Below are 21,508 nucleotides of genomic sequence, written 5' to 3'. Positions count from 1 at the left end.
TAGTCTTCCTCCCCTCAAGCAGCACACCGTTTCCCCCTGCCATGCCTTTACCAGCCCTCTCTATACTCCCCCATCCACAGTTTTCCCTCTGCCATGTCTTTACTGGCCTTTTCTTTATACTCTTCCTCCCCCAACACATTAATCCCCTCTGTTGTGTCTTTACTACTCTGCATCTCCGCCGTACTCTGATCCCCTCTGCCATGTCTTTACTAGCATTCTGTATACTCTGCTCCCATCACCACACAGATCCCCTCTGCCATGTCTTTATCAGCCCTCTTTATACCCCCCTATGTTATTGTTTTCCTCTGCCATGTCTTTACTAGCCACTCCTATAGTCTTCCTCCCTCCAGCACTCTGATCCCCTCTGCCATGTCTTTACTAACCTTATTTATTACCCCCCCTTCACCGCTTCCCCTGCCATGTCTTTATCAGCCCTCCCTATACTTTTCCTCCCCTCTGCCATGTATTTACTAGTATTCTCTATACTCTATACCCCTAGCAAAGTGCTTCCCTCTGCCAAGACTTTACCAGCCCTCTTTATACTCCCCCTGTATAATGTTTTCCTCTGCCATGTCTTAACTAGTCACACCTATAGTCTTCCTCCCCTCCAGCACTCTGATCTCCCCTGTCATGTCTTTACTAGTATTCTGTATACCCCCCTCCCCAGCAATGTGTGTCCCTCTGCCATGACTTTACCAGCCCTCTTTACACTCCCCTCCTGTATAGTTCTCCTCTGCCATGTCTTTACTGGCCTTATCTATTACACCCCCCAGCACACTGCTTCCCCTGTCATGTCTTTACCATAACTCTCTATACATTTCCTCCCCTCTGCCATGTCTTTACTGGTCTTCTGTATACTCTGCCCCCCCTCCCCCGAAAAGTGTGCCCTTCTGCCAGGACTTTACCAGCCCTCTTTATACTCTCCCCCTGTATATTGTTTTTTACTAGTCACTCCTTTACTCTTCCTCCCCTCCAGCACTGATCCCCTCTGCCGTGTCTTTACTATTATTCTGTATACTCTTCTCGCCCCCCCAGCACACAGATCCCCTCTGCCATGTGTTTGTATCTCCCACCACACACACACACACACGTGGTCGGGATCAACAGTTGTCTCGGTGACACCGGGAACTTTCTTCTCCCCCGTAGAAGACGCTTCCCTCCCCCCTCCCCCCCGGTGTCCGGTCGGTAGAATAGAAGGGGGGGTGGGGGTGTCGTGTGAAGTGCTCGGTAGGCCCCGCCCCTCGCTCCGCCCCCCTGACAATGGGCGCTCCGGGGAGATCTCAGTGCGCAACTTTGCGCAAGATCGGAGCGGAGATCGTGCGGAGTTGCGGGAGGTATCGTATGCAAATCGGGCGGATGACGTGCAGATCATGTGGCTTTTGGCGTAGATTCCCCGCTGATGGTCGGAGGATTTGTGTCTCCCGATGGCCGGGGAGGAGAAGGGAGGATCGTGTGCCGGGTGTCCGCTCTCCGTACAGCCGCAGGTGAGAGAACTTCTACCGGGGAGGGGGGCACACCGGAGATCACACCCCTCCCCCCCACCACCACCACCGACACAACTCACATACACAACTTTACCCGGTGTTTATCGGGTCATAGTACGAGGGGGGAGGGGCCGGTCACCGCGGGGGGATTGTCACCCGATCGGGTGTAAGTTGGGGGCGGGGGAGCCCCGGGAGGGGGAGGGGAGGGGTGAGCGCATCGACGTTCCCGATGTCGACATAACAGAAAATATGGCGACCGACACCGACACAGGGCGGTCCGTGTAGGAGGAGGAGAGAGCCGGGCCCACCGACCGCCCTCCGATCACACCGACACCCTCCGATCACACCGACCGCCCACCGATCTCCTCTGTCTCCGATCTACCGGGACCGAACACCTACCCCCCGATCTGCATGGAGGGAGCACCCCCCCCAACCAGATCTGCATGGAGGAAGCACACCCCCCCCCCATAACCAGATCTGCATGGAGGAAGCACACCCCCCCCATAACCAGATCTGCATGGAGGAAGCACACCCCCCCCATAACCAGATCTGCATGGAGGAAGCACACCCCCCCCCCATAACCAGATCTGCATGGAGGAAGCACCCACCCCCATAACCAGATCTGCATGGAGGAAGCACCCACCCCCATAACCAGATCTGCATGGAGGGAGCACCCACCCCCATAACCAGATCTGCATGGAGGGAGCACCCACCCCCATAACCAGATCTGCATGGAGGGAGCACCCACCCCCATAACCAGATCTGCATGGAGGGAGCACCCACCCCCATAACCAGATCTGCATGGAGGGAGCACCCCCCCCCCACACCAGATCTGCATGGAGGGAGCACCCCCTCATAGCCAGATCTTCATGAAGGGAGCACCCCCATAACCAGATCTGCATGGAGGGAGCACCCCCATAACCAGATCTGCATGGAGGGAGCACCCCTCCATAACCAGATCTGCATGGAGGGAGCACACACCCCTCCTTTTCCACATTGCATAGAGGATGCAGAGCACCCCCCTCCCCATTCCCAGGATGATCAGCATTGAGGGAGCCCCCCAGATCTGCATTTAGATAGCAGAGCACCCCCCCCCCCCCAGATAACTTCCTCGTGTTGTACAGATCGATCGTTATGTGGGGGTCATACACAGAGCAATACAACTGAACAAGTAAACAATCAGTCATGCGAGGCAAGAATGATCTGGGCCAGTGATGTGTGACGAGTTCAATTGACCAAAGTCGATCGGTTGTGGCAGAAAAATAAAAGCTGGTTGTGGGTGGATCAGTGGCGTTTTTTATGCACCTTTTCCTATATATAGATGGATCTCTCTGGCGGCCATACACCGCGCAATACAACTGTACAATGTTCTTTCAATTAAAACAATTAGATCAACAAGACAGAACAAATGAGTGATGTGTGACGGGATCTCAATCAACACAAGTCGATTGGTTGGGGCAGAAAACAAAATCAACCATACAATGCCAATCGCGGGGGGGGGCTGTACAAAACGATCAGATGATGGTTGAGCAACAACTTGCAATGTGGTCCGTCAACGTAAGATAGCTGGTTGTAGCAGAAAAATCGATCACATGGGCCTGACTGATGGCGGGGGTGGGCTGCTTATGGGGTTGATTTACTAAAACTGTACATGGTAGCCAATCCCCTCACATTGACTCCGACTTTGAAATCGTGCGACTTTATCTGAAGGCAAATGTCTATGCAAATCGAACCCAAAATCGGCAAAAGTAGTGCAGGAACGACTTTTTCAAATGGATGCAGCACCGCAAAAGTCAGCGTCGCACCAATTTGAACAGTGCGATTGGCGGAAATTCGCTGCGACTCGTCATGTGATTTGACCTGTGTAGAAATCAAATCTACTTCAGCCTACAAGTCTTTGACTATAGGCCACTCCCACGGACACATTTTGCCCCACCCACCAGGGCGTAACCACTTGCCTACTGGGCACTTTTACTCCCTTTTCCTGCCCAGGCCAATTTTCAGCGTTGTCACACTTTGACAGTTGCGCTCAAATTCGATTTTTATCTTCTTTTTTTTTTTTCACACAAATAGAGCTTTTTTTATTTTTTCAGTTTATTTTTTTGCTAAATAAACTAAAAAAGAAAAAAAATATATATTTTTTTTATAGTTATAAAATTTTGCTAACAGGTCATTTTTCTCCGTTGATGTGCACTGGTGATGGGCGGCGCTGGTGATGGGCCGCACTGATGGGTGGCGCTGGCGATGGGCCGCACTGATGGGTGGCGCTGGCGATGGGCCGCACTGATGGGTGGCGCTGGTGATGGGTGGGACTGCACTGATTAATCAGTGCCAATCTTCCTTTCACACAAGCCGCTCATTGGCTCTCCTCCTTGCGCTGTCAGGGTGAGGAAAGGAAATGCTGATAACAGGCTTGTGTTTACATCTGTGATTGGACACGTGGTAAGGAGCTGCTGATTGGCTGTTTACCCCGATCTGTAATCAGCAGTGCCGGGGGGGCGCAGCGAACATAGGGCACCACCCGAGGGCCCGATCACAGGAGGACGTCATATCACAGCCTCCCAGAACTGGTCGGGCACGCTGTAGCCGGAATGTGGATATAGCACGTTCAGCAAGTGGTTAAAGTATTTCTGAAGGCAAAACATTTTTTTTTTTTTTTTTTTTTTAGTTTTGGATAGAGTGCAGATGGATTAGAACCTCTTTCAGTTTTTATTGCTGTCTGTACCCCCGTTAAGGAGATCCCCCCCCCCCCCCCGCCCATTTCTCCTGTTTACCATTATTGAAAGTAAATGAAAATCCCAAATTTTTAGTTGTCCCCAGAAAAGAGGAAATTCTCCAATGGGGACACAACTTCTGGTGACCAAGAGATTCCCTTAATTTGCAGGGATTTTCTCACTTCCTGTTTGGTTATGGGACAGGAAGTGAAGGGAAATTTCCCCAATGGGACACAGATGGTAAAAACAAATCAGACAGGGTTATAACCCTTCCTTACTATATCCAAAATGGGGGGGGGGGGGCTTGCCTATAGTTCTACGTTAGCCCCCGTTCACTTTGGCATGGCTTAAAGTGGTTGTAAACCCTTACAAACCACTTTGGCCTACAGGTAAGTCTAGATTAAGGCTTATCTGTAGGTCCAAGAAATATCTCCTAAACCTATACGGTTTTGGAGATATTTGCCCGAAGACATGCGCCGTAGACAGCGGCGCACAGGCGCACTGAGCGCGGCATTGTCAATGACGAAGTTGCAGCGCGTGTCAGCTCCCGCGCGGGAGTGACGTGACAGCGGCGGAGCTGCGAGACCCCACCGAGAAGATGGATGCTCCGGACTACAGGTGACTTCGCTGGCTCCTGTGTCAGGTAAGTGACACATAATGGACTATGCGATGCATAGTAGTCCATTATGCTTTGCCTTTGCAGGGAATGAAAGAGGAAGTAAACTCATCAGGGTTTACTTCCTCTTTAACATGTCAAGTCGCATATTCCCAATCGGTACGACACCAACTTTGCGTCACAGCACTGAATTCCAAAGTTAGTTCCAGCACTACTTTTTGGCGACTTAAGGGGCGATTTTAATAGACATTTCTGCGTGAACCTGGACAGACGTCTTGCAAATCACGCCCCCCAATGGCCACTGAAATGCGGGTTTGAAATTGTGTGAGTTCAAACCCGTCTTCAGTGTGAACAAGGGCTAAATCGTTAGAAAAGGGTGAAGATGCTTCTTTTTGGGTTTCTGGACCTATGCACTTAAAAAAATGCATCGGGTCACCGTGCGGGCGCGCAGGAAAAGATTGCGCATGCTGCGGTGCGGCGAGGAATGAATGGTGCTTATAGACTGGAGCTCACCTAAAGGCCCCATGTAATGTCCATTTCTAGGCACTGCTGAGCCACCGTGTGTAGAAATGAATAAAATGTCATTTAGACATTTTTAATAAAGTTGTAAGAAAAAAAATAAAAATTAATGGTGTGATGTGCTCAACCTGTGGCCCTCCAGCTTTTGCAGAACTACAAGTCCCAAGAGGCATTGCAAGCTCCTGTGAGTTATAAGCATGATTCCCAAAGGCAGAGGCATGATGGGACTTGTAGTTCCGCAACAGCTGGAGGGCCACAGGTTGAGCACCCATGGCTTGCGCGCTCGTTGCTCCACCCCTTTCTGAACCTTGTGGTGACAGCTGGCTGCTCAGGGGAGCTCTGCTTATGTGGGTGTGATCGGAGCCGTGGTCACATGACCCGGGGATTCTTTACACCTGTGCCATGTTATGTGCGACCGCACACAACAAAAGGCTTACTTGTTTCTTTGTAGTATGATCACACCTGTGCATTTCTCGCATGTGTGTCTTGGAGGTACAGAAGTGTGTGTTTTTTTTGTAGTGTCAATATGTGATATCAGGTCTATAGACTTCAATGGGGAAACACATAAAAACCACATTGAAAAAAATTTAGAAAAAAAAAATGCAGATGCGCAAGTGTGAGCTCAGCCTTAAAGTGGTTGTAAAGCCTTCCATATACACAGAGATGAAACCAATCCTCCTACATAAGTTGTACCTGTTTTATCTGTAGTCTTCTCTGCATCTGTTCAAAATCCACAATTTATAAAGCTTGTCTGAGCTGTCAGAAAACTGGGTGGGTAGATGGAAATTACACTCCGCAGAGTTCAGCGAGGAGAGCTGATTGGAGGGAAGAGACCCCCCCCCCCCCCCCGCCCCTCCTCACAGGAACAGAGCTGAGGCTGTCTGGAGATCCTTCCCCTGTCACCTTTTTTCTCTTGGTGTCAGGGAAACTTGTCAGAAGTGATTAATGCTGATAGTGGAGGAAGGAGACAGACAGAAATGACATTTAGGCCCCTTTTTACATTTGTGCAAGTCGTACCATTCAAACCTGTGTAACATTAAAGTAGTCCCTGCACTAATTTGGTCTGACTCTGATGCGACTGGAGATCTGTAGACCTCAAGATTACACAGGTATTTCTTCAAGTCGCAAAAAAAATTGCGTCCCAAGTCGTGGCAAAAATCGCATGACTTTCAGGGCACAAAAGGGTCCTTAGACGCTTTTCAGATATTTTAGCGCTAAAGATGGCGTCTGTAAAGTGCCTCCCAGTGTGAAAACCCGAGTGCTTACACTGGATCGGTGCGTTTACAGGATGGATAAAGTCCTGCAAGCAGCATCTTCGGGGCAGTTTGGGAGCGATGCATACACCACTCCCAAAACGCCCTGCCCATTGATATGAATGAGCAGCGCTGCTGAAGCACCGCAACACGGGTGCTTTTAACCCCCGCTAGCCGAACAAAGGGTTAAAAGCGCCCTGCTAGCGGGTGAAAAGCACCGCTAAAATGACGGTAAAGCGCTGGTAATACTAGCGGCGCTTTACCGCTAACGTGGCCCCAGTGTGAAAGGGGCCTTAGTGCTCTGGACTGAGAGAAGTACATACTATAGAGGGATATGCTTCGTTCATTTTTCCTGTTTGAGGTTTGCAACCACGTTAACCCCTTAGAGCCGGTGGCAAGCAGCGAACGGGAGCTTTTTCTCTGCACAGCTCCTATAGTGCTATGGCATGAAAAAAGTGCGGCCACCAAGAGGCCGCATTTTTGTGCTCGGTGCCAAAGCCCGACTGCCGAGAGGCCACCGCATATTTGCATGTGCTCAGCGGCTTATTGTCGAAGTACTCGTTTACACCAGAATGCAGTGCCCAGAAACCTGCGTTCAAAACGCACTGCAGTTGCCATCTGCAGCAGGTGTGGATGTTATCGATGCCCCAAATGCAGGTTAACTCTGTACATTTGCCTGCTATGGATCACATGGTACAGAAGTACCAATGGGGGCTCAAATCGTACAGGAACGCACAGTGCGTTGTGCGATTCTTGGTGTGAACTGGCCCTAAGGATAGGTTGACACCATACAGGTGCGTTCCAGTGAGTCGCATGTAGGGCATCCAGCTCATTTCAGTGGGTTACCCTATGTGCAAGAAAGGGACGGCCCTGACCCTTTTCCAAAAACGCACTGCACCAAACTGGTTCAGCAATTAATAGCACCGTCACCGTCACGCCTGTCACATGATTCCTGAAGTGACAACACTCAAGATGTAGAATCCCATTATCCTCTATGGGCCCGTTCACACTTGAAGCTCTATAAAGTAAATTAGCTTTTTTTGGGGCAGAAATGCGCAATTCCCAAAACTACGACAACTCTCAAGAAGGGGAATCCTATTATGCTCCAGGGGCCCGGTCACACCTGAGCGTTGTGTTATTTGTCATCTCATGAGCACATAAGATTTATTTTTTAATTTTTTTTCCCCCCCAGTGTAGCATGGTGCACCACAGTCCATTGCACCGCACTTTTTTTTTTTTTTGCCGCTTGTGTCCGGTTGTGGAGATTCTCTTTCACTTCCTGTTCCATAGCCAAAACAGGAAGTGAGAGGAAATCCTTTCAAAGTATGGGAATCCCAGAACTAGTGACCCCATTGGAAGATTTCCCCTTTAGGCTTAATGTACACGGGGCGTTTTTACAATCTCTCCTGAACGACTTAACTTGACAGATGGTAACTCACAGTTAAAACGTCCATTTTGCCGCGTTTACGCGCGTTTGTGTTTAGAAGTGTTTTGAAAAAATTTTTTTTTATTTTTTTCAAAATGGCCAAAAATTAGCCATGTTTAGCCACATTTGGTGTCTGAAATATCGGAAACTTCGGCGTCTGAACTCCTTTTTTTTGCCTTCAAAGAAAAGCCTATAAACGCAACTGCCTATAAACGACATTAAACGAATCTGTGTACATGTACACATAAGATAACATTGGATGAGTTCAGGGGCAGCTGAAAAAAAGCATCCAACTGCCTCTGAACGTCCATTTACCAGCAGCCGTGTACGTGAGGCCTTATATCTGTTCTAGGAAAAACCGAAAGAGGGTGAATCTCAGTAACAGGGAAACGGGCAGCAATAAAAACCTGACAGGTGCTCTAATCTTTCTCCACTCTGTCAGAACTAAAACAAAACAAAAAACTTTGAGACATTTCAATAAAGTTCTCAAAAAAAAAAAAGTGCAGTCAGCACCATTGCCTTCCTGTAGGAGTGGTGTGAAGGGGCCCTGAAACAATCACAACACGCTCGGTTCACAAAGCGAACTCACTATGGTGGAAATTTTACTAAAACTGGAGAGTGCAAAATCTGGTGCAGCTGTGCAAAGAAACCAATCAGATTACAGGTTTCATTGTCAAAGCTTAATCGAACAAGCTGAAGTTAGAAGCTGATTGGTTACCATGCACACAGGCCATTTGTTGTGACCCAGCACTGCATATATATATATATATATATATATATATATATATATATATATATATATATATATATATATATATATATATATATATATATATATATGTTTTATAGCAGAAAAAAAAAATTCTAATAAAAAAATCTAATTTCTTCATGAATTTAGACCAATTAGTATTCTGTTACATATTCTTGGTTAAAAAAAAAAGTCCCAATAAGCGTGTATTGATTGGTTTGTGAAAAAGTTATTGTCTACAAACTGGGATAGATGTATGGAATTTTTATCGTTTTTTAATTTTTACTAGTAATGGTGACGATCAGCGACTTTTATAGTGGGACTGTGGCAGACAAATCTGACACTTTTGGGGGGGGGGGGGGGGGAGAACCAGTGACACCAATCCCCCGTTTGTCCATTTCCTCCTGAAAGGTGGCAAATGTGGCACCCGAGGGGAGGAAGCTTATAAGTGAGAGTTCCACTTTTGGGTGGAACTCTGCTTTAATTACACCCTGAAATTGGTTTCCAAAACGCATTTGCAGAATGGAATCCAAAGTGTGTGACCATCCATGCAATCCCATTCTGGAGCAGACAATACAGGGTCCTGCATAAGTATGTTTCGAATTTAGCCATACAAATCCATTGCTGAAATCGCACCCCAGAGACACGGCATGTAAAATTGCTAAAAAAGGCTTATGCGTTTTTGGGGGCAGTTAGCATTTCCGCCTGTCTAAAAGAGCCCTTAAATATTTAAAAATATCAGTCACTTGGCAAAAATCAAAATCCTATCCTTGTGCTATGTGAATTGAGCCTAAAGTATGTGATTGATCCCTAAATTGATGGGAAGTCTCAGGTGTATCTCGCCCCATCTATGGTGGATGAGGTCTGTAGGGAGAAGTTTTAGGTGTTTTTCTGGTCCTTGCTCCCTCTGTTTTTTTCTTTTTTTTCGCCTCAGGTTTTTTCCGGTTCCTTTTTCCCCGCGTTTTTATTTATTTATTTTTTCCCGGTTCTTTCTCCCTGCGGTTTTTTCCCGGTCCTTGCTCCTCACGTTTTTTTTTTTTTTTTTTTTTTTTTTTTTTTTTTCGGTCCTTGCTCCCGGCGTTGTTTTTTCCGGTCCTTGCTCACCACGGTTTTCCCTCCACTAATCTCATAAATGACATTCAATGAAGCCGAGGCTTCCTGAAAACACAAGCCAACTCTCTTCTCATCCAGCCCACATGCAGTTCTTTTGTCTCCCCCCCCCCCCCCCCCTTTCCTTCAACCTGTTTGATGACCATGGCCGGGAACGCCGGGGGTTAAACATGTTTGGAGGATTTACTTGGAGGAGGAATGAATGAGTTTGGAGTGTCAGATAAACTTGTTTATGGGAAGTTCACTTGTGATTTGCTGTTCTGCTCCACCTGATTACTTGACTTCAAAGCCGTGTAGGGGGGTGTCCTCAAATGTTTCCTGGTGGCTTTTGTTTGCCGGGGCTGCCGGGAATCCCAGCATTCCTCTTCTTATTATGGCTTTTTTTTTTTTTTTTTTTTTTTAACGTTCACTTTGATGGCCGCTGTATCCTGTATACATTGTGTGTATGGACTCGATGCCTGCCGCCAGATCTAACATTGCACCTCTAGTGCAACTCGCATGGTTGATGATTAAAAGGGGCACATTTTAAGTATGCAGGCATACGGTATAAAGCTGTCCACATAAACCGCCTTCCGCATCGCCGTCTCTCACCGCTGTCACCCTGCAATAGGGCGATCTGAAAAAGTTTCTCAATAAATGCTCTTTTTTTTTTTTTTTTATTGCATTAATAAGTTACTAATTGCTATAAAAATTGTAGTTGGCCTGGAGTTCAGATCACGGCACTTTGATAAAGTTGAAGAAAATCAAAGTATCCCACAGTCTCTGACGGGCTATTGTAACAATCCCACGGTCTCTGACGGGCTGTTAGAGGACTGCTTCCACTGTCTGGCTGTTTCTATTGTTTATCATTATATATTCTTGTTTATGGCCCTTTGGTGATGTCAGTGGTCACCCTGTATCAAGTAAGTTGGCCACCTCTTGTCCAACCTCTCTGGACTCCTTTTGGCTATGTCCATGATCTTCAGAAGACAAGTGGTGTCCCCCATAGAACAAGATACATTCCAGGTTTTGTAGAGCAGTGGTTCTCAACCTCAGTCCTCAAGTCCTCCCTACAGGCCATGTTTTGGGAATTTTCTTTCAGATAAAATAGCTGTCCAAAATACTAAGCCATTGACTCTGATTTGAAGCCCCTGTGCAAGATAAAGGAAAACCTGCAAACATGGCCTGTTGCGGCTACTTGAGGACAGGGTTGAGAACCACTTTTGTAGAGAACGGATGACGCCTGATCAGTTGCTGGGGGGGGGGTCACAAAGCATTGTTTGCTCTGGATTCAGTAACTACAGCGAGAGAAAAAGTCCCCTGCTGATTTTGTACATCTGCCCACTGACAAAGAAATGATCAGTCTTTAATTTTAATGGTAGGTTTTATTTTAACAGTGAGATACAGAATAACAAACGTATCTAGAAAAACACATTTCAAAAAAGTTATACATTTATTTGATTTTTAATGAGTGACCTAAGTATTTGATCCCCTATAAAACAGCAAGAATTCTGTCTCCCATACAGGTAACGAGCTGAGATTAGGAGCACTCTCTTAAAGGTAGTGCTCCTAATCTCAGCTTGTTACCTGTATATAAGACACCTGTCCACCGGAGCAATCAATCACATTCCAATCTCTCCACCATGGCCAAGATTATAGAGCTGTCCAAGGATGTCGGGGGGACAAGACTGTAGACCTACACAAGGCTGGAAGACCATCGCCAAGCAGCTTGGTGAGAGGGTGACAACAGTTGTTGCAATTATTCGCAAATGGGGGGAAAAACACTAAATATCAATCTCCTTCGGTCTGGGGCTCCATGCAAGATCTCACCTCATGGAGTTTCAACGATCATGAGAATGGTGAGGAATCGGGCCAGAACTACATGGGAATATCTGGTCAATGATCTCGAGGCAACTGGGACCATATTCACCAAGAAAACAGTTGGTGACACCCTACGCCGTGAAGGACTGAAATCCTGCGGCACCCGCAAGGTTTCCCTGCTTAAAGAGGGATTCCACCTACAAAAAAAATATTAAAAGCCAGCAGCTATAAATTAGGGATGCACCGAATGGGTTTTTTGGTGCCGAAACAGATACCGAAAATGAAAAATACACTAGGCCGAAAACCGATACCGAAACAGCACCGATACCGAAAATGACTGTTTTCAAAAAATATTTTTATACAGGAGATGGTCAGAGACTGGGGACACGGTACAGGAGGTGGTCAGAGACTGGGGACATGGTACAGGAGGTGGTCAGAGACTGGGGACATGGTACAGGAGGTGGTCAGAGACTGGGGACACGGTACTGGAGGTGGTCAGAGACTGGCGACACGGTACTGGAGGTGGTCAGAGACTGGCGACACGGTACTGGAGGTGGTCAGAGACTGGCGACACGGTACTGGAGGTGGTCAGAGACTGGCGACACGGTACAGGAGGTGGTCAGAGACTGGCGACACGGTACAGGAGGTGGTCAGAGACTGGCGACACGGTACAGGAGGTGGTCAGAGACTGGCGACCTGATAAAAGAGATAAGTGCAGCCAGTGTTGCCCCCAGTGATGCAGCCAGTGTTGCCCCCAGTGATGCAGCCAGTGTTGCCCCCAGTGATGCAGCCAGTGTTGCCCCCAGTGATGCAGCCAGTGTTGCCCCCAGTGATGCAGCCAGTGTTGCCCCCAGTGATGCAGCCAGTGTTGCCCCCAGTGATGCAGCCAGTGTTGCCCCCAGTGATGCAGCCAGTGTTGCCCCCAGTGATGCAGCCAGTGTTGCCCCCAGTGATGCAGCCAGTGTTGCCCCCAGTGATGCAGCCAGTGTTGCCCCCAGTGATGCAGCCAGTGTTGCCCCCAGTGATGCAGCCAGTGTTGCCCCCAGTGATGCAGCCAGTGTTGCCCCCAGTGATGCAGCCAGTGTTGCCCCCAGTGATGCAGCCAGTGTTGCCCCCAGTGATGCAGCCAGTGTTGCCCCCAGTGATGCAGCCAGTGTTGCCCCCAGTGATGCAGCCAGTGTTGCCCCCAGTGATGCAGCCAGTGTTGCCCCCAGTGATGCAGCCAGTGTTGCCCCCAGTGATGCAGCCAGTGTTGCCCCCAGTGATGCAGCCAGTGTTGCCCCCAGTGTTGCCCCCAGTGATGCAGCCAGTGATGCAGCCAGTGATGCAGCCAGTGTTGCCCCCAGTGTTGCCCCCAGTGTTGCCCCCAGTGATGCAGCCAGTGTTGCCCCCAGTGATGCCCCCAGTGATGCCCCCAGTGATGCCCCCAGTGTTGCCCCCAGTGTTGCCGCCAGTGTTGCCGCCAGTGTTGCCGCCAGTGTTGCCGCCAGTGTTGCCGCCAGTGTTGCCGCCAGTGTTGCCCCCAGTGTTGCCGCCAGTGTTGCCGCCAGTGTTGCCCCCAGTGTTGCCGCCAGTGATGCAGCCAGTGTTGCCCCCAGTGATGCAGCCAGTGTTGCCCCCAGTGATGCAGCCAGTGTTGCAGACAGTGTTGCCCCCTCCCCACCCCTGGTGCCTCCCATGATGGGTGTGAATAGCGCAGGACTGATGCAGCCAGCGATGTCCCTCTGCAGTGAAGAGAGCCGTTTGGTTGAATAGAGCGCCGGGAACATCACAGCTAATAGCTGTGTGTTCCCCGTCGTGCGCCGTCACACACAGCCCCTCCCCCTTGTCCAGGCACTTTGATAGACAGATCACCCGTCCAATCTGGACAGGTGATCTGTCTATCAAAGTTCCCCGGACAAGGGGGAGGGGCTGTGTGTGACGGCGCACGACGGGGAACACACAGCTATTAGCTGTGATGTTCCCGGCGCTCTATTCAACCAAACGGCTCTCTTCACTGCAGAGGGACATCACTGGCTGCATCAGTCCTGCGCTATTTACCCCCATCATGGGAGGCACCAGGGGCGGGGCGGGGGCGGAGTTCTGCCCCAGGCCCCGCCCCATTTTCGGCTCAATTATCGGCCGTTTTTTTCCTTTCGGCAAATTGCCGAAAAGGGCTTTTTCGGCCGATATGTTTCGGCGGCCAAAATTTCGGGGGAAATCCCTACTATAAATACTACAGCTGCTGACTTTAAATAAATGGACACTCGCCTGTCCCGGGGTCCATCGATGCCGGCAGCCGAGACCGATCGATTGCTCGGCTCTCGGCTGCTGCCACCACCATTCTAGGTGAGGGAATCAGGATGTGAAGCGAATCTGCTTCACTTCCCGGTTCCCAGTCGCGCAGCGCAATAGAAATTGTCCGCGCTGTCTCTGGGACCCGTGTGTGTCCCAGCAGACAGTGCGGCAGGACAGGAAGAGGCATAGACTCCCATGGGAGTCTATGCCCGGAAGTGGGTGTAAATACCGTACCTGTCTTTGACAGGTATCTCCACCCCCCTCCCCCCTGAAACGTGCCAATTGTGACACCGGAGGGGGGAGGGTTCCGATCAGCGGAAGTTTCACTTTAGGGTGGAACCCCGCTTTAAAAAAGCTAATGTACAGGCCCCGTCTGAAGTTTGCTAATGAACATCTGAATGATTTAGAGGAGAACTGGGGGAAAGTGTTGAGGTCAGATGAGACCAATATCAAGCTCTTCGACATCAACTCAACTTGCTGTGTTTGGAGGAGGAGGAATGCTGCCTATGATCCCAAGAACACCATCCCCACCTTCAAACATGGAGGTGGCAACATTATGCTTTTTGGGGGTGTTTTTCTGCTAAGGGGACAGGACAACTTCACCGCATCAAGGGGACGATGGACAGGGCTGTGTACCATCAAATCTTAGGTGAAAATCTCCTTCCCTCAGCCAGGGCATTGAAAATGGGTCGTGGATGGGTATTCCAGCATGACAATGGCCCAAAACACACGGCCAAGGCAACAAAGGAGTGGCTCAAGAAGAATCACATGAAGGTACTGGAGTGGCCTAGCCAGTCTCCAGACCTTAATCCCATAGAAAATTTGTGGAGGGAACTGAAGGTTTGCGTTACCAAACGTCACCCTCAAAACCTTAATGACTTGGAGAGGATCTGCAAAGAGGAGCGGGACAAAATCTCTCCTGAGATTTGTGCAAACCTGGTGGCCAACTAAAAGAAACGTCTGACCTCTGATTGCCAACAAGGATTTGGCCACCAAGTCATGTTTTTTGTGAAGGGGTCAAATACTTATTTCACTCATTGCAATGCAAATCAATTTATAACTTTTGAAGTGCGTGTGCGTGTGTGTGTGTGTTTATGTATGTATATTATATTTTATTTATTGTGTGTATGTATGTTAACCATATTGTCGGTGAAAGTAGCACGGTGCACAGGAAACGGAGAATGTCATCGTCTGACTGCAGCTCCATGACAGGTGCCCTTTATTTCTCCTGGTAATGGTACGCTGCGGAGATGTTTGCTCTCTCGGAGTGTGATGGCTGGTTTGGCCTGTGCCCAGGGAAAGGCTCCTTCCCATTCAATCAATGGAAGATTTTCTGGTGTATTCCTCAGTCATGATTTAGCCAGATTCACGTCGTTGGGCTGCAGTAGAACTCATGTTACCGCATTAAATGTTGGTATGCTGCATTGTCATTTGTTCCAAAAGTACCCCCCGTGCTACCTGCCATCACACCCGTGTGCCGGTACTGCCAGAATTGCTCAATGTGTCTTAGTGAGCTTGTTTCACACGGGTGGTTTGGCTCATGCATCGTAAATGCCGGCATTTATGGGCTCCTGGTTGTTACAGGGCGCAGCACATAAACCACTGCTTGTCAGTCTATGCCAGGATGGAATTTGTTGCAACTCGTCACTGGGCTGCATGCATTAAATGCGTTTTTCCCTGACCATGTGCAGCCCTAAAGGGCTCATTCGCACGAGTAGTAAATGCAGGTGGTTCAGCTACAGTTTTACCACCCCACAACGGCCCACCAAAACAAAGCAATGAAGCCGCCTATATCTGTACCCATGTCATGTCAGTGATGCTTGGTGGCTGCAGTAAAAGTTATATTGCATGTTGCATATGGTACTGCCGTTGAATGCAACCGATTCAGTTCACCGATGCTGCGTTTTTGAGTGTCCTACTCATGAGCCCTCTGAAAAGTGAGCTGCTGTAGATTTGGCCCATTTACACTTGCATCTAGCAAAGCCACTCCTCTGATAAGCAGTCGGCTACGGAACACTTTTCAGGGGACATTTGACAGGCGGTGACTAGGACCCTCGCAGTGCAGCACCACTGCGCTGCAACCGCATGCACTGAATGGTGACGTTTGGCAGTACCGCCTGAAATACCTGGTGGGGGTGTGCTGTTTCCCAGTAGTACCTGCGTTTGGGGGCTCATTCATGCATGCAGCTAACAAAGGCGCTCCTCTGAAAAGCAACTGCAGTAAGCCCCCCGAACCCCCCCCCCCCGGCAGTACTGCCACCAAATGCCACCTATTTAGTGCACACAGTTGTGCGGCATTTGCATACTCCTAGCCAACGCCTTCTGAAAAGTGATCTGCCACAGATTCCTTTTCAGAGGAGCAACTGTTACCTGCACATGTAAATGAGCCAAAACGCAGGGAACCATGCACAGCCACATCATATTTTTCAGGCAGTAATGCTCCTGAATGGAACCTATTTGGTGCACCCAGATGAGGTGTGGTGCTGCAGCATTTTGAGAGTCCTAGTCACCAAATGTTTTAAACTCCCTCTGAAAAGTGATCAACTGCAGATAGCTTCACTTCTGAAAAGCGATCTTAGTCGCACATGTGAACGAGTCCAAATGCAGGTACCACTCAGAACAACGCACAGCTGCCATGTGTTTCAAAGTCAATGACAGGCTGCTAGGAGCAGGCGGTATGCTGCACCTGAAGATGCCAGTAATTCGCACTGAACGGGCTGATTCACCTGTGTGCATGGGCGATACATAGCTTGTTCAAATGTGCGCAGTGTGGATTGACGTGTGTGCGGTAAACGCAATGCGGAGATGTCAGTGGGCCCTAAAACCTTGCATGGCGCTCAGATCTTCTGTGGCTAGATTGCATTCTGCAGCGCCTGGATCCCGTGTCACTGAACTGTCACTGAACTGTAAGTCAGAAAAATAAAAAGACCTGATGAGTTTGGAAAGTTGGGATAGTTTCTTGTTGCCTAGTAACAGGAAGCCCATTGTGGGGATATGGGAGCAGCCGATGTGTGTGATACCGCCGCCTGACACTGAGCCCATCCAACGCTCTGACTCTGCCGTCAGCCAGAGATATAAACAAGTTAATTCCAGCGCTGCGCTGTGTTCATTGATCTGCCGCGGGTTTCACTTGGCAGTTGGAGGTTTTCTCTGATCTGGTGACTCAGCGGAGGTTGGAGTTGTGTGCAGAATCTCTCATGCGATCCGTCAGGTCTGAGCCGGTTGTGGTGTGCAGGCTGCCACATTTCCAGGAATGGATGGGAAGTTCTGCAGAAATGGTGAGGCCAGGAAGTGAATGGTCAGGTCCAGCTTGATGCAATGGGGGAGCAAGTAGTGTTGTTTTTTTGTGTGTGTTTTTAAAGCTGAACTGAGTAAATGTTGTCTATATCCGTCCGTCGTGTGTATTCCTCCCGGAATCTTGGTGAGCTTTGTGTATGTGTTCCAGATCTGTGCAGTAATCCCAGCGTGAGACTTTTCCTTCCTGAATAAAGACCGCTCACTTCTGCTCTCTCTCCTTGTGCAGGGTGACTGGTCTTGTCTCCGCCCCCTCGTGTAGGGGGTGGGGCCTTACTCCCCTCCCACTGATCTGCCCCCTCTCCTTGTACAGGATGACTGGTCTTGTCTCCGCCCCCTCCTGTAGTTTTCTGCAGGCAGCCTGTAGTGGGTGGTGCCTGCTAAGCCCCTCCCACAGCTCTGCTCTCTGCATAAGCTAAGTACAGCACAGAGATGATGTCACTGCTACTTTTACAAAGTAATAACTGGGTTTGCAAAGGCCATTGGTGCACACAGAGTGGATTTCTATCCTTTGTGGCTATTGTTTCATGTATTTAAAGTGGTTGTAAACCCTTTACAACCACTTTAAACTACAGACAAGCCTATAATTAGGCTTACCTGTAGCTGCACATACAGATATCCCTGTATTTGCATGTGCCAACGTCATCGGCACATGCACACTTAAAGCGGAGTTCCACCCTAAAGTGGAACTTCCGCTCATCGGAACCTTCCCCCTCTCTGGTGTCACAGTTGGCACCTTTCAGGGGGGAGGGGGGTGCAGATACCTGTCTAAGACAGGTATTTGCACCTACTTCCAGGCATAGACTCCCACGGGAGTCTATGCTTCTTCCTGTCCCGCCGCGCTGCCTGCTGGGACACACACGGGTCCCAGAGACAGTGTGACCATTCCCATTGTGCTGCGCGACTTGTACATGCGCAGTAGGGAACCGATGCCGCAACGCTTCACTTCCTGATTCCCTCACCGAGAATGGCAGCGGCAAGCAGCCAAGAGCCGATCGGCTTCGGCTGCCGACATCGCTGGACCCTGGGACAGGTGAGTGTCCATTTATTAAAAGTCAGCAGCTGTAGTATTTATAGCTGCTGGCTTTTAATAATTTTTTTTTTTCCAGTGGACTCCCTCTTTAAAGCGGGAGTCCGCCGGGAGTTCCGCCGTGTTTTTTATTTTTTAAAAAGCCAGCAGCTAAAAATACTGCAGCTGCTGACTTTTAAAATAGTGACACTTACCCGCCCAGCGCGCCTGCGATGTCGGCACCCGAAGCCGATCTCTCGATCGTCTCTCGGGTGCTGCCGCCGCCATCTTGGGTATGGGAATCAGGAAGTGGAGCCTTTCGGCTTCATTTCCCGGTTCCCTACTGCGCATGCGCGAGTCGCGCTGCGCAATAAGGATGGTCCCCGCTGTCTCTGGGATCCGTGTGTTTCCCAGCAGGCAGCGGGGGACTTTCGGAAAGGGGCATAGATTCTGCGGAAAGGGGCGTTCCTTTCTGCAGAATCTACGCCGGAAGTGGGTGCAGATACCTGTACTGTACAGGTACCTGCACCCCCCTCCCCCCCCCTGAAAGGTGCCAATTGTGGCGCCGGAGGGGGGGGGGGGGTATTCCAATGAGCGGAAGGTCCACTTTATGGTGGACCTCCGCTTTAAGCCAACTGAAGCAACGGCACGCATGCGCAGGCGTGATGTCATTGCGGCTCCGACCAATCACAGTGCTGGAGCCACGATACCCGGTAGTAACCTCCTGGGAGAGATGTCGACGGCCCGGAGGGGGAGACTAGGATGGCTGTGAGGGCTTTGTTCTCAGGTAAGCAGTTCATAATGAGATAGTATGCTATGCATACTAGCTCATAATTCCTTTGTTTTTCAGGGTTTTTTTTTTTTTGTTTCACTGCCTGGAGTCATCTCCTAGTCCAGCTTTTATCCAAAGGTTTTGTTTTCAGTTTTGCATGGATTGTAGAAGATCACACTGGGACGTCTGGGAAACTGAATTCTCAGTGCTGTGGGCTACCTATGGTGTTCAGGAGTGCTTTAGGGCCCATTCACACCAGAAGCTGCATGCATTATATATTTATTTTTGCATGCATTGATTTGATGCGCCTTTTCAAACAATTGATTTGTGTTTATTCATCCACATTTGCACTTCTTCCCTCCATTGGGCTTTTATGTGCACAGTAATGGGTTGCTGTGCGTTTGCATGCATTTGTGAGAGTTTTTGTGGGGTGGCCTGTTGGAACGCAGCAAAAAATTAAGCCAACTGATCTTTTGTGAATGGACAACCGCCCACTGGAGATGTTATGTGGGGTTTTGCTTGGCCTAATGTGCATACTCGCATGTGTACTGTGTAATGAGAGCCTGACTGGTTAAAAATAAATCAATAAATATGGGCAGTGGCAGGTCCCATTCAGATGAACGGGTCATGTTTGGCAGGCAGTATTTCCTGCTGCAAAGCATTGCCCGATCACACTGGTGAACATTTATTTTTATTTTTTTATTTTTTTACAGACACCCTAGCCTAGGGAATACAATGGCGATTTTTATTTTTTTATGTCTTGGTATTTGCGCAGCAGTTTTGCATAAGCAATTTATTTATTTTTTTAAACACTTTAATGAATAAAAAAGAAGAAACACAATATTTACCCCAACGTTGTTATGCCGAGTAAATGGATAGATACCCAACCTGTTGCGCACCCTCCTGGAATTGCGACAAACTACAGTACTTAAAAAATCTCCATGGTCCATGCTTTACAGGTTAGCTGTTTTAGAGTTACAGAGGTTAAGCACTAGAATTATTGCTCTCACTCTAACGTTTATGGCGATACCTCACAAAACAAATACCATTAACATATGACTTGTGCATTGGCTGCTGCGCATGAGCACGGAGGGATGGGGGGCGCTTTCAATCTTTTATATTTTACTTTTTATTTTATTTATTTTGCCTATTTTTTGTCCTTTCTTTTATCACTTTTATTCCCATTACAAAAAATGTAAACATCCCTTGTGATAGCCCCTAGGGTGAAATAATTGCACACTGGGACCACCGTGTGTTAGTGGTAAAGCACCGTTTTTCGGGCGCTAGCGGGGCACTTTTAACCCCCACTAGCGGCTGAAGAAGGGGTTAAAAAATGCCCTTGTTGCGGCACTGCCTATTCATTGCAGTGGGCAGGAGTGTTTTGGGAGCACTGTGAACAGCGCTCCCAAACCGCCCCAAAGATGCTGCTTGCAGGACTTGTTCTAACATCCCGCAAGCAAACTGCCCCCAGTGTGAAAGCACTCAGGCGGCATGGGAGGCAGTTTTCAGGCACTTTAAAGGATGGCAAGTCTTCTTTATGGACCACTACAGCCCCGGAGCATTTGGCTGGCCAAAGACCAGAGCACGTTTTGCGATTTGGCACTGCGTCACTTTATCTGACAATTGCGCGGTTGTGCGACGTGGCTCCCAAACAAAATTGATGTGACCCCCCCCACAAATAGAGCTTTCTTTTGGTGGTATTTGGTCACCTTTTGTGGTTTTTATTTTTTGCACTATAAACAAAAAAAAGTGGGGGGAAAAAAAGCATTATTTTTTACTTTTTGCTATAATAAATATCCCCAAAAATGTATAAAAAAAACCTTTTTTCCCTCAGTTTCGGCCGATACGTATTCTTCTACATATTTCTGTTAAAAAAAAAAAAAGTGTTTGGTTTGCACAAAAGTTAGTGTCTACAAAATAGGGGATAGTTTATGGCATTTTTATTTTTTTACTAGTAATGGTGGCGATCAGTGATTTTTCTTCTTTTTTTTTTTTTTTTTTTTTTTTTTTCATGACTGCAACGCTCTGTTGGCCACATCTGACATTTTTGACACATTTTTGGGACCATTCACATTTATACAGTGATTAGTGCGTTTAAAAATGCATTACTGTTTAAATGTGACTGTCAGTGAAGGGGTTAAGTGTGTCCTAGGGAGTGATTCTAAGTGTGGGGCGGAGGGGCTACGCGTGACACTTAATTGGGAGCGGTGATCAGTGACACTGTCACTAGACAGAATGGGGAAATGCTTGTTTACATTAGCATCTCCCTGTTCTTCCTCTCCATGAGACGATCGCAGCGATCCTACTCACGGAGCTAGTGGAAGGTGCGCACAGGCGCTGGCGCGCACGTAATGGCATGGCGGCCAAAATTCAAAGGGACGTACAGATTCGCCCATTTGCACAGCCGTGCCATTCTGTCGATGTATAAGTACATGCGGCAGTCGGGAACCGGTTAACCTTTTTAAAAGCAAAAGATGATTAAAAAA

General features: G+C 48.5%; 1 protein-coding gene across 1 annotated transcript in view; it reads left to right on the top strand.

The window, feature by feature from the left end:
- Window positions 1-1,231: 1,231 nt before the first annotated feature.
- ZHX2 (zinc fingers and homeoboxes 2) overlaps window positions 1,232-21,508 on the top strand; it is a 90,772-nt gene continuing 70,495 nt past the window's right edge. The window contains exon 1 of the mRNA XM_077493273.1: window positions 1,232-1,484. The gene's annotated coding sequence lies outside the window, so the exon portion shown is untranslated. The remainder of the gene's footprint in view (window positions 1,485-21,508) is intronic.

The sequence above is a fragment of the Lithobates pipiens genome, unplaced genomic scaffold (assembly GCF_037356315.1).
Source record: "Lithobates pipiens isolate NorthernLeopardFrog02 unplaced genomic scaffold, aLitPip1_a1.2 Scaffold_19, whole genome shotgun sequence".
NCBI classification, from domain to species: domain Eukaryota; kingdom Metazoa; phylum Chordata; class Amphibia; order Anura; family Ranidae; genus Lithobates; species Lithobates pipiens.
Note: the sequence above shows the minus strand (reverse complement) of the source record. Positions and strands in the feature narration are given on the sequence as shown.